Genomic DNA, 14,765 nt, shown 5'->3' with positions numbered 1-14,765 from the left:
AAACATGCCTCAGCAATTGTTGAAACTGATTGATTCTTAATGAAATGTAGCGTCACACCTAATCCATCCATTTTGGGTGACCACAGAATGATCAGACACCATCATCTACAACTTGTCCCTTGAGTTGTGCTGAGCCTCCAAGCCATATACTTTCCACCACAAACACATCAGATTACACCACTGGAATATTGTCCTATTCTATCCCCGACACAACTGCAGAAACCCGCGTCTTGCTTTTATAATCTTTAACTGACTTCCTCTTATCCTATCTTGGCATTCCTCCCATTCACCACCTACATAAATGTTTGCTCATTGCAAATTCTGTTGCTGCATGCATTCCTGCCCAGAGTCAAGAGTGTTTAATTGTCAAAGATAGACACAAAAAGCTGGAGTAATTCAGCGGGACATGGATGACGTTTCGGGTCGAGACACCTTCTTCAGACTAATGCCCCTGTCACAGTTAGGAAACCAGAACTGAAACCTCTGGAGACTTTGGGCCCCACCCAAGGTTTCCGTGTGGTTCCCGGAGGTTCTTGGCAGTCTCCCTACCTGCTTCCACTACCTGCAACCTCCGGCAACCACCTGCAACCTCCGGGAACCGCATGGAAATCTTGGGTGGGGCGCAAAGTCTCCAGAGGTTTCCGTTCAGGTTTCCTAAGTGGGACAGGGGCATTAATTGTCATATGTACCCACAATGGAGCAGTTACTTGCTGCAGTTTACTTATTTAGACTTAGTTCCTCCCACACTGTTGAGTGCATTGGGCAGAAAGCTTTCTCCATTCTGTTCGGTTATGCGTGACGTTTTCCAACCTCGATAGGTTTGCGTCCCTGGCTTACAAATACTTAGGAATGTTCGCCTCAATGTGAGTATGGTCGGCCTCTTTTTCTCCTTCCATCAGGTTGCCATGTCATTGCTATCTTAGGTGCATGTTCTGGTGGCATTCTGAGTACATGTCCTGCAAATTTCATCCTGCATCTCTCTATGTCCTGGCTGAGAGGCTTTGTTGCAGTTTCCCAGTAGATCTCCTCGTCTGTGATGTGGTCTCTGTAGCTAGTCTTCAGGATCTTCCTCAAGCAGCGCTGTTGGAATGCATCCAATTTATTTTTCATCTTCACATTGATTTTCCATGTCTCACTGGCATAGAGGGCTGTAGGGAGGTCTATGGACTGGAAGAGCTTGACTTTTAGCATCTTGGATATCCCGCCACTAGACCATATTGGCTGCATTCTTCTGAAGACTGATGCAGATTTACCAATTCGGGAGTTGATGTCGACCTCTACATCTCCATCTACTGTGAACATGCTGCCACGATGTGGTCAATCTTGTGGCATTTTACACAGGTTTCCCATTGAGTATCAGTTGGCTGCAGTTTAATATGCCTAATATTGCGATAACACACAGATAAATATATATTAATCAATAACTAATAATTGCAATACCAGGTAACTACAGTAATGCAAACATTAATGTCTGTGGTGCAATGAAACGACAGTCCATACACAGATCACAGTTGCTAAGGTAGTAGTTAGTGTCGTGCAGTTTTTAAGAGCCTGATGGTTGCTGGAAGTGGCTGTTCTTGAAACTGGTTGTCATGGTTTTCAGGTTCCTGCACCTTCTTCCCGATAATGATAACAAAATGAGATTGTGACTAGAATGGTGTGGTTCTTTGATGATATTGACAGCTTTTTTGAGAGAGCACCTCTGATAGATCCTTTTTTTAATTAGGAGATCAATACCTATGATGGATGGGCAACGTGTAACACTCTCTGCAGTCGCGAGTTGCTGAGCCATACCATGACATAACCCATCAGTATAGTCTCTACCATACACCTGCAGAAGTTTGACAGAGTATTCATCAACATGCCAAACCTGCACAATCTTCAAGGAAAGTGGATACATTGTTGAGCTTTCTTTGTGATTGCACCAGTGCTGGGTAGGTTAGGATCAATGTGCAGGATAGGACTGCAGAGACATGCATGCCCACGAACTTAAATCTATTGACTCTCCCCGCTGCTGTTCCATTGATTAAGACAGGTTTGTGGATCCCCGGCTTTCCCTTCCTGAAGTCAACAATCAGCTCTTTAGTCTTGCTAACGAGAGCAAGATTGTTTTCCTGGCATCGTTTAATCAGATTATCAATCTCCCTTCTGTCCTCTGATTCACCATCACCCAATATTCGTCCATCAACGGTGGTATCATTGGCAAATTTAAAGACGGTGTCAGAGCTGTGTCTGGCAGTACAGTCATGTGTACAGAAAGAGTGGAGCAGGGGATTAAACACACAGCCTCGAGGTACTCCTGTGTTGATGGTTATCGAGGAGGAAGTGTTGTTGCTAATTCATAGCGTCATACAGCACGGAAACGGGCCCTTCAGCCCAACTTGTCCCTGGTATGCACTAGTCTACACTACATCCACACCAGTCCCACTTGCCTGTGTTTGGTTCATTTCCCTCTAAACCATTCCTATCCATGAACCTTTCCAAATGTCTTTTAAATTTGTACTGGTTGTGGTCTTCCAATGAGGAAGTCATGGATCCAGTCCAAGTTCAATTCGTCCAACATAACACTCTGTTTCTTGCACCTCAGATGCAACATTCTCAAACTTGTGTCCACATCCCTCTAGGGCTTCACTCACTTTCTTACTTCCACAACCTACAACGTGTCGCTAATGCTTGTGGACAGGACTGAGCTCTCTACTGAGGCAAGACCAGGGTGGGAGTAGAGATTAAGGGCACCTAAAAATTCACCTGGCCCAGTGTTAGGTGGATGTCTTGGGATTCAATATTGGCTGATGAATGCAATTCCTTTTACCCTGTGCAATGCGTACATTAAAAACGTATTTCTTGCCCGCTGAATTATCGGGCCAGCATTATACTTTATCACAACTAGGCTGCTCTTCATTCACACATCATATTGTTTCGATGGGATTTAAGGAGGATTATTCCAGCCGGTATGACTTGTGCGTTTATCCGCACTGTCTCCTGCTGGCTCAACCCAATAGTAGGAGGGGAAATAGCTTTAACGGAATGCTGCCGTTCCAAGCACGATGTCTCTCATCATTGAGTCAGCAAGCTCTGTGACTTCATGCAAAGACGACCTTTTGACTGCAGTTTTCAATTCCATGTTCCAGGTCCTGATGAGTCATCCTAACAACCACATTTACACATAACTAATGAATGAAGTTTAAGATCACAATACATATCGGGCAGGATTTTGACAGGATTGAGTGTGGGACATACGATGTTACTGACATATTGTACAATGTACTGTATTGTACCTTGCTATACTGTTGTACAATATTGTACTATATCGTACAATGCTAAACTTAATCTAACCTAGAATATTAATATTCTCAAGATAGATAGAATACTTGAGTGACTCAGCGTCAGGCAGCAAATGCTACCTGACCTCTGAGTTACTCCAACATTTTGTGTCTACCGTATCTTCGATGTAAACCAGTATCTGCAGTTCTTTGCCACACATATTAACATTCTCATTTGGTGTGCATATATTATAATAAGGAATGATTAGATACAAATAAATTAATCTTGTTGCTAAAGAAATTATCAACAGATGATATTCTAATTGATGAGTGTTTTCCTGAAACTCTTAATTGACAGATTTACTATCCTTCCAATGGTATTCCTCTGTAAAAGATGTCCCCGATGACCAAATGCACATCTTTTGCAGATATGGTGCCTGTTTTTTAGATTCTTATTTTGTCTGGTTGGTCACTGACCACAACTGTTTAATTGATTAGTGTGCCTGAGGATAAAACAGACTACTCATTCTTCCAGTGGCCAGATGAATGTCCAAACCTTCGGATTGACAAGACTTTATATTTACATGAGAACTTGCATGGGCAAATGTGGATGACATAACAAATCTTTCTGGTGCTCAGTGTGTCGTGAGGCTAGAGGAAGCGGTTTTAAATCAAAGTGCAGCCGTGATTTATAAATAGCCAGCGTCTAATCCAGTCAACCTGTTGCTGCTTTTCTAAACTTTGTGAAGTTAATTCCAATTTTTTTATATTTATTGTGGCACGGTGGCGCAGTGGTAGAGTTGCTGCCCTACATAGCGCCAGAGACCTGGGTTCGATCCCGACTACGGGTGCTGTCTGTACGGAGTTTATGTTCTCTCCGGTTTCCCTCCACACTCCAAAGACCTGCAGGTTTGTAGGTTAATAGGCTTTGGAAGTGAAAAGGATACAGGATGGGGATCGCTGGTCGGTGCAGACTCGGTGGGCCGAAGGGCCTGTTTTCGTGCTACATCTCTAAATTAAACTAAATAAACAATTTCAAGAACAGTCAAGAAGAAGACTGAGATAAAATAAGATTAGAAACGTTACGAGAAATAGACCTATTCCTTACAACCAAAGATATAATAGCCTGTAGATCTAGACTAAATACCCCAGAACTACCTACCAACAGCACAGAAGGCTGAGGAGGGCCAAGTCAATGATATTTTTAAGGCAGAGATAGATAGATTCTTGATTAGTAGGGAGAAGGCAGGAGAATGGGGTTAGGAGGGAGAGATAGATCAGCCATGATTGAATGGCAGGGTAGACTTAATGGACCAAATGGTCTAATTCTGCTCCTATCTCATATGTCCTTATGACTACAGAATGGCTGCAACAGTTCATGAGCGTGGCTCACTATCTTCTCGAGGGTAATTTGCAAAGGAGAATAAATGCTGACTTTGCCAAAGATGATAGATCTTGTAAAGTGAATAAAAACAATGACAGTTTTTTTTGCATTTCATTCTCAAACTCCTCAAATAATCTCAAAGCCTTTAAAAGTACAATATTAATCAATGTATCTGTTTCCAAAATCTCCATGAGAAAAGCCATACCAGATCCATTATTGACAGATATTCTTGGAGCGAGCAGGGAAAGGCAAATAACCTGAACCTCTGGGCTAGAGGCCAGCTGCACTGAAGATATGTATCCCTGACTCAAATTGTCCCCTTAGATTCCATTTTAGCTGTTGCAGAAGAAGTGGGGGTAGATGGTGAGTGGAGGAGTGGTTGTGTGTAATTGGGAGGGCTGGTGGTGTGATAGCTGTGGACATATCTTCCTTTAAGTCAAAGTAAAGCCACTGTTCGGTCTGAATGTATGTTTTTACTTCAATTTTAGGCCTTCTTTTAGAAATGGTAATTTTAATTTTTAAAGCTATATGTATTTATTCTGTTTTTATTAACCGCACTGATGGGAACTGATTGAGAAACAATTTTTTCGTTTCATCTGTGTATGTAAGTACTCAGTTAAAATGACATTAAAGTAAATACTGAATACTGAATAAGTCCTCAAGGGTGTATACCAGAATGGAAACACCGGATACCCTGTGATTTCTGTCCTTTATTGACTCAATCAACTCTAGCTGAAGAATCTCAAGCATAGAACAGCAGAGGAACAGGCCCTTCAGCCCACAATATCTGTACCAAACCTGATGCCAGGGTAAATTAATCTCATTTGCCTGCACATCATCCAATTTGTTACCTTCCCTGCAGATCCCATGCCTGTCTAAAAGCCTCTTGAACACCACTATCGTACCTGCCTTCTCCGCCACCCATGCTCCAGGCACTCCTAACCTCTGTTTGAAATTTCCCCCTGTGCATCTCCTTTAAACATTGCCCCGCATAAAGCTTGAGTCTTTGAAATTTCCACCCTGGGAAAAAAGATTCTGACTGTCCACCTTATCTATGCCTCCCATAATGTTTATATACTTATTTTGTCTCCCCTCAACCTCCAGAGAAAACCATCTAAAACTGTCCAACCTCTTATTTTAGCTAATCTACCCTATCTATGCATCGTTCTGGTAAACCTATTCTGCACACTTTCCAAAGCCTCCACATCCTCCCTGTATTGGAATGACCAGAATTGCTCACAATGTTCCAAATGAGGCCTTACCAGAGTCCTGCATCATGGCTTCCTGAGCAGAAGCAGTACGACCACTTTACACGGCTTATAACAACGACTACAATTATTTATTTCAAGGGCATCAATGGGCTTTTTAAAATTACTCATTTAGAAGCAAGCACAACCAGGATTGTCCCTTTAAAAGTCCTTTAATATATGGGAATCACCTGTACCCTGGGACTAAGTTTCTACTCTTTCAAAATTTGCTCTGGTCACTTAATAACACTTATTCTCAGACTTACACATTTAATTTAGATCATACATAATTTCAGTTTAAACACATCATTTTATCTATTACTTCCATGTATCAAGAAACAAGAGAATAACAAGTAGCAGTTTCTGTGTTCAAAGCAATCATTACTGTGCATATTATTTCCCTAGGACTTGAAATATCTGCTTAAATATATAAACTTATAAGAAGTTTCACATGCAATATAGAATCAGAAAATATATAATCAGAAAATAAATGCTTGGCTTGAATTTGAAAATCCCTGGCGCATCCAACTCTTTTGTAAATAAATCCAAACCTTTCTTAAACAATATTGTCCATTGTTTTTAACTGCAGTGTATACAGAGGTATTTGGCTACATGCCATCCCTTAATCAAGGCAGACATCAGCGGTTTCTGCACGTGAAGACTTCTATCTCAGTAACTCCATCTGTGAGAAATTCCCTGTAAAAATGGACGCCTCCTCTTTATAATATTTGCTCCATGGAAATGTGGCATGGAATGTTATTTGATGCGTTTGACCATAAAATTTAAAGTGGAAGGGATGGTGCTTAAATTATACAATTATACAATGTTAGCATTCATTTCAAGAGGACTGGAATATAAAAGTAGGGATGTAATGCCGAGGCTTCATAGGGCACTGGTCAGATTGCATTTGGAGTATTGTGAGTCATTTTGGGCCCCCATAACTGAGGAGGGGAATGCTGGCATTGGAGACGGCCCAGACGAGGTTTACAAGAATGATCTGGGTGTTGATTGAGTTAACATATGATGAACATTTGATGGCTCTGGATCTGTACTCGCTGGAGTTCAGTAGGATGAGGGGGGATTTCACTGGAACTTACCGAATAATGAAAGGCCTGGATAGAGTGAAGATGGAGAGGATCTAGTGGGAGAGTCTAGGATCAGAGGATGCAGCCTCATAATAAAAGAATGTGTCTTCAGAAAGAAGATGAGGGGGATTTTTTGTAGCCAGAGGGTGGTGAATCAGTGGGATTCATTGCCACAGACAGCCATGGAGGCCAAGTCTTTGGGTTATTTTTAAAACAGAGATTGATAGGTCTTGATTAGTAAGGGTGTCCAAGGTTATAGGGAGAGGGCCGGAGAATGGGATTAAGAGGGAAAGATAGATTAGCCATGATTGAATGACAGAGTAGAATTGATTGGCCAAATGGCCTAATTCTGCATTTATGTCTTAGGAACGTGAAAAGCAAAGACTCTGATACAGAATCTCTGACAGCAGTTGTAAGGATTCCTGCTCTATTGTTGATGTTTCCCCAGATTTAAGAGCGTTCACACAGCTACATGTCCTTTTCTTATTTCAGTATTTCTACATCACTTATATGTATTTACAGCACTAACCTGTATTTGTAGCTCTTTGCGATGCAGTTATGGCCTAATTTTACTTTTTCTGCAGAAGAATCTGCCACCCCATGTTTGATGAAGGGGCCCAGTTAAGAATATTGGCTAGAATTTGGCATATCCTTTCATCGAAGTTATGAGCAGTAACTTAAAATGCCCGACCTTCACTGACATGGCAATGTGGAGCAAATATCCACTTATCTGACATGATATGAGGATGCTCTAGAGACTTTCGAAAGATCATAATGACTTACTAATGCAGTTAATTTATCAAACCGCTCAGAACACAGAGACTGGAGATAAGGGGAGTATATATTTCATGTTCCGTCAGATCCTGAATCTGTCAGGGAGTTTTGTGCTCCTGTACAATAGAACATAGAACAGTACAGCACTTTGCCCCATGATATCTTTGCTGATCCTGATGCCAATTTAAACTAATCCCATCTGCCTGCACATGGTCTATATCCCTTCATTCTCTGCCTGTTCATGCACCTGTCTAAATGCCTCTTGAACATTGCTATCATATCTGCTTCCACCACTTCCCCTGTCCACGCATTCCAGGCATCTGCCACTCTCTGTGTAAAAAAGCTGCCCTGTAAAAGTTTAAACTTTCTCCCTCTCGCCTTAAAGCTATGTCTTCTAGTGCTTGGTATGTCGGCCCGGGGAAAAGACTCTGACTATCTGTCTTATCTGTTCCTCTCATAATTGTGTGTAGTTCTGTCAAATTACCCTTGCACTTAAAGTTCACATATTTAAAATTTTTAACCCAGAAGTCTAAGAAATTATATCATCTACTGAGTACTGTGATGTTCCTGAAATCTGTGAAAACCAAAGTGATTCACTGATACTCTTCAGGAAAGGAAATAATGTTGAGTGAATCACAAAAGAGGCTTTACTTTGCAGTTTCATCACAACTGCCTCCTCATTAAAGGTTGGACACTTGGGTGGCAGTGTCATCAGGACCAACACATATAAAACATATAAAATTATAAAAGGACTGGACAAGCTAAATGCAGGAAAAATGTTCCCAATGTTGGGCGAGTTCAGAACCAGGGGCCACAGTCTTAGAATAAAGGGGAAGCCATTTAAGACGGAGGTGAGAAAAAACTTTTTCACCCAGAGAGTTGTGAATTTGTGGAATTCCTTACCACAGAGGGCAGTGGAGGCTGTCACTGGATGGATTTAAGAGAGTTAGATAGAGCTCTAGGGGCTAGTGGAATCAAGGGATATGGAATCATGGGATATGGGGAGTAGGCAGGCACGGGTTATTGATTTAGGAAGATCAGCCATGATCACAATGAATGGCAGTGCTGGTTCGAAGGGCCGAATGGCCTCCTCCTGCGTCTATTTTCTATGTTTCTATGTTTCTAAGTGGATGAGGGGCTAACCATTATCCCGTGGTTTTCTCCTGAGATGCTGCCTGACCCACTGAGTTACCCCAGCATTTTGTGCCTATCACAATCACAATCTCAATCCCAATAATATTTTATTAGCCAAGTATGTTTTGGAACATACGAGGAATTTCATTTGCCAAGTCAGTCATACAAATAAAAAGCAACAGAATACACAAAACATTTTAACATCAACATCCACCACAGTGACTCCTCCACATTCCTCACTGTGATGGAAGGCAAAAAAAAGGTTCAATCTCTTCCCTTGGCTCTCCCGCGGTTGGTGGCTAAGAGATAGGTGGATGGTGGCTATCCTGGCAAGAGATAGGTGGGTGCAGATAAGGAAGAGTGGGGGTGACAGACAGATGGGTGGAGCAAGTGAAAAAGGCTGGAGGTGAAATGGAGACAAAAGGGTGTGATATAAAGAAAGAGGAGGAGGAAAATGTAAAGTATGAGGAAGGGCGACAGATAGCACAATGGGCTAAGAGTTCGGCTGGCGACCGGAAGGTAGCCGGTTCAAATCCCGCTTGGAGTGCATACTGTCGTTGTGTCCTTGGGCAAGACACTTCACCCACCTTTGCCTGTAATGGAATGTACGGCGGCAGGCGCGGGCACACCGCGACGCCCTGTGTCTCCCTTTCAAGGGAGATGCTAAAAATGCATTTCGTTGTCTCTGTACTGTACACTGACAATGACAATAAATTGGATCATTTCATTTCATTTCATTTCATTTCATTTCATTTCATTTCATTTCATTTCATCAAGTGGGTGGATCGCTTAGGGATGGGTTACAGCCTCAGAATAAAGGGTTGGCTGTTCAAGACTGAGATGAGGAGTGGTGGCAAATCTTTTGAAATCTCTCGTCTGGAGAACAGTCAAGGGTTCCATTGCTGAATTCATTCGAAATAGGGAATGATAAATTTCTCAATATTAACAGCATCAAGGAATATGGGAATGCTGCAGGAAAATGGCACTGAGGTGGAATATCAGCCATCACCTCGATGGCTGGTAGAACAGGCTCAAAGGACCAGATGACCAACCTGCTCCCGTTTATTATGGAAACAATCCATCACACTGCATGTATGATTCGAAATCTTTTGGAGACACTTTAATCTGTTCAAAAGCTTTCCCCGACACTGATATGATGCCGGCAGTCGCCGAAAAAATTGCAAAGTGGACAGGCCCTTAAGTAGAGGAGTTAGAAATCCACAAATATATGTAGAGGAAAACGATTGCATCTGGTAGGTTCTTACTATGAAATTGCTGGTCATAGAGTCCAAAATTTACAAGCCATTTATCCAAATCTAATTAGATTTTCAAACAATTGTGAGACGCTATAATTTCCTTTATTTGCCACAGTAAGTACTTCTGCAGAGATTTTGAAGGAGCAAGTGAGGTTAGCAGTAAATATAGCACTAATCCACCTGCCGCCACTAACAATTGGCCATGGAGCAGAAATCCACCAGGGATATAGCAAAATCTACAACACCAAATAATAAATATATTCATAAAAATAATAAAACCAGGTATAAATATACACTTAGCACATACTTCCAAAAGTCCACATTTTTAACACTGTCGTCTTATCACTTAGAACGGCATAGCCATTCTCCAAAATTGTGAACAATGCCACACTCGGCATTATTAATTGCCATGACTCTCCATTAGACTATAGTTACATGAAATGAAACATACATTGTTCATCAGTATGGACTCACAATTAAGACACATATCTGCAGCCTCTTTTAACAAAGCATGATTGAAAATCTCAGCAGTAATGCTGGAGATCATGACAAATAAGACAAGCTCCTTGGAAACAGATAAAGTTTCAGTCATAGAGTGATACAGTGTGGAATTAGGCCCTTCGGCCCAATTTTCCCACACCAGCCAACATGTACCAACTGCACTAATATCCATTTTCCTCCAAACCTGTCCTATCCATCCATGTACCTGGCTAACAGTTTCTTAAATGTTGGATAGTCCCAGCCTCAACTACCTCCTCTGGCAGCTTGTTCCATACACCCACCACCCTTTTTGTGAAAAAGGTTCCCCTCAGATTCCTATGAAATCTTTTCCCCCTTCACCTTAAAGCTATGTCCTCTAGTCTTCAATTCAGTTCAATGTAAAAAAAAAAAAATCAGAATTAATTAAATTATTTAAATAAGCTCAGAAGAAAGATTATTGATTTGTAACATTAAAGGGGCTGTCCCACTTGGGCGACCTAATTGGCGAGTTTAGAAGAGTTTGAAAATACGACATGTTGAAGACCTCCATCGACTATGTAGAAGACCTCCCTCGACCTTCTTTGACTATGTTGAAGACCAGCTTCAACTAGCTACGACTAGCTACGACTAACTTTGGGAAAATTGGACACCGAATAGTGGAGAGTGAAGCCGACCTCCTTCGATCTCCTTCGACCTCCCTTTGATTATGTTGAAGACTATCTTCGACTACCTTCGACTACCCTCGATTACCTGCGACTAACATGCCGCGCTACTACGACCTACTACGACTAAACCCACGAGTAAAAAAAGTATTGGTTATTTCCATGGCGACTTTTTTAAACTCATGGGCATTTTTAACACATTGAAAAAAACGCCGCGACCTAGCTGAGGCCTCGAGTACATGGGGACCACTCTCGAGCATGAAGGAGAGTTACGAAGACCTCCTACGATCTTGTGTCGACCATGCTGCGAGTATGAGTTGAGGGCAAACTCACCAGAACTCGCGGATTAGGTCACCCAAGTGGGACAGGCCTTTAACTCTCCTTCTCTCCCCACAGATGCTGCCTGTCTCTGTGAACTTCCAGCATTTCCTGTTCTTAATTTAGCTTTCTTTCTTATTTTGGAAGAAAAATAAATCTATTCCTATGGGGAATAGAAGTGTTTTGAATTGGAAGCAAAGTGTAAGATTCTAAATGTTAACAATTATAGTTCTTACAGCATTATCCTTTGTTATGGAATATTTAAATAATATTATTACTAATTGACAATAGAAGACTGGGGACCACAACATTGCTAATAATGTTGGCAAGTTGTCAAGAACAATGCAGCTTGGAACCGTGAGCTTTGTAATAAAGTTCCGAAAGGGATATGTCTGCAAAAACAGCAGTCTCAATGATTAACAAGAAGATGCTTATCAGATTCTTACTTCACTTCTATTGTGCTGATGCAAAAACTAACTGTAAAGATACCACACACAAACACAAACCACACACACAGACAAACCACACATACAAACACAATGCATAAATAAAACTCTTACACATACCATAATGGGTATAAGTACATAGATACATATACAAACACATTGATTGACTTCATTATCTGCACAACAAGTTGTTTCTAAATAGTTATCCTCCCTGATTTCACACAGGCAGTATTATTCTCATGAATGAAAGTACAATGTAAACTTGATCGCCTTGCCTGGCACGTACCAGCGAACTGGAGCACAGCATGTCAGCCATTGTCAGCTTGTACTTCGTCAATGCTAACTTGCAGTGTTGATGCATAAAGCCCCTGTCCCACTTACGTGTCCTTGGCGCGCTAATTACACGACGGCCACGCGAAGGTCGCGCACGATTTCATGCGCCTGCACAGCCGTCTGGAGCGCGTGACGTCATTTGACGATGGACACAAAATGCTGGAGTAACTCAGCGGGACCGGCAGCATCTTTGGAGAGAAGGAATAGATGATATTTCGTGTCAAGACACTTCAGGGTCTTGACCCGAAACGTCACCCATTGCTTCTCTCCAGAGATGCTACCGGTCCCGCTGTGTTACTCCTGCATTTTGTGTCAATCTTCAATTTTCTTGGCCCCTGCTCTGGGAGTAGAAGTGGGGGCGGATCCGGACCGCAACGGCCGTGAGCCCCAGGCCAAGTTCGACGATCGTTTGCCTGCTTCTGCTGCTGTTGGAGGTGAGACTTTGCGTCGGGCCAGTGTCTTGGGCGTGTCCCACTTTGGCCGTCAGTTACGCCACAGGCCGTTGGCACGCGAAGATATAGTTCGCTACAAAAATTTCGGAGCCCCACGCGATGTCGCGCACAACTACATACCCCTCCGCGCTTCTCAGTGGGACCGGCCCCGCGCGGCCATACGATGCCCGTGCGCTGTTAATATGCGGGAATCGCTGGTCGGCATGGACTTGGTGGGCAGAAGGGCCTGTTTCTCCACTGGATCTCTGAACTAAACTAAACTAAACATTATGAGGCTTGATGGACAACATCTTTTCATCCCTTGAATAACATCAAAGGCAGATCGCACAGACACTGGACTAAACAACAACAGTGTAAGTCATTTCACAGATTACAACCAGAGTTTTACAAGCTGCCCTTTTTAAGTTTCTTGTGAGTCATAACCATCAGTACCAGTAACTGAATGAGTAGTCCAGTAACCAGCTGGAAGTATTTTTGAAGACAAATACAAAATGCTGGGGTAACTCAGCGGGTCAGGCAGCATCTCCGGAGTAAAGGAATAGGTAACGTTTTGGGTCGAAACCCTTCTTCAGACTGGGAGTCAGGAGAGAGGGAACTGAGAGATATGAAAAAGTACATAGAACAAATTAATGAAAGATTTGTAAAACGACAGATCAAAGGCAGCAATGATGATCAAGGAAAGTGGAGCATTGGTACATTGTTGGCTGTGGGGACATTGTTAACAAGTAATGCAAACTGCAACTCAGCAGGTTGAGAGTAAAACTGGTGTGACAACTAGGGTGGGGGAAGGATGGAGAGAGAGGGGGTGCCAGGGTTACTTGAAGCAATATTCAATGGTGCTGGGTTGTAAGCATCCCATGTGAAATATGAGCTGCTGTTGCTCGCTACACTGTTTTAAGGTACCCACCTGCTTCAAGAAGACCACCATCGTCCCGGTGCCGAAGAAAAGCAAGATTTCATGCCTAAATGATACCGTCCAGTGGCCTTGACATTCACCATGAAGTGCTTTGAGGGGCTGGTTATGGAACGCATTAAATCCAGTCTACCAACCCAGCTTCGACCCACTGCAGTTCATCTACCGCCACAACAGGTCATAGCTGATGCCATCAACCCAGCCCCTGTACTCATCCCTGGAACACCTTGATAAGAGACACTTATTTCAGACTTCTACTCATAGACTACAACTTTGCTTTTAACACCCACTCTACAGATGTGCCGCGAAAAAGCATTTCATGCGGTTGCATCACTGCATGGATTGTGAACAACTCCATCCAAAACCACAAGAAATTGTAGAGAATTGTGGACGCAGCTCAGACCATCACACAAACCGACCTCCCTTCCTTTGGCTCCATTTACGCTTCATACTGCCACCAGCATAATCACGGAGGAGTCTCGCTTTCCTTTCTCCCCTCTCTCATTAAGCAAGAAGTACAGAAGTGTGAAAACACACACTGCCAGCTTCAGGGACAGTTTCTTCTCAGCTGTTATCAGGCAACTGAACGATCCAATCAACAACTAGAGAGCAGTCCTGAACTACTAAGTACCTCACTGGATACCCTGGAATAATATTTAATCTGACTTTATCTTGTCCTGAATGTTATTTCCTTCATCATGTATCTGTACACTGTGGATGGTTCAATTGTAATCAAGTATAGCCTTTCCACTTTTCAATGCACCTCGGTACACGTGACAATAAACTAAACTAATTAACTAACATACACATGCATGGAATGAAATTAGTTGAAATAAATGCAAGACAAATTAAGAACTTATTTTTTTCAAAAGACCTGTAGAAGTCCTTGGGGCATCAAGCTGTGGCATGAAATGGGTCATGTTGATGAGATCTCAATGCATTAAAATTTATAGTGTTTGTGTTTAGAGTTTCACTGGAAAGGAGTTGAAAGCATGTAGGTGCTATATACCAGAAAGGT

The sequence above is a fragment of the Leucoraja erinacea genome, chromosome 34 (genome assembly GCF_028641065.1).
Source record: "Leucoraja erinacea ecotype New England chromosome 34, Leri_hhj_1, whole genome shotgun sequence".
In the NCBI taxonomy this organism is placed as follows: Eukaryota; Metazoa; Chordata; class Chondrichthyes; order Rajiformes; family Rajidae; genus Leucoraja; species Leucoraja erinaceus.
This window is presented reverse-complemented; position numbering follows the sequence as displayed.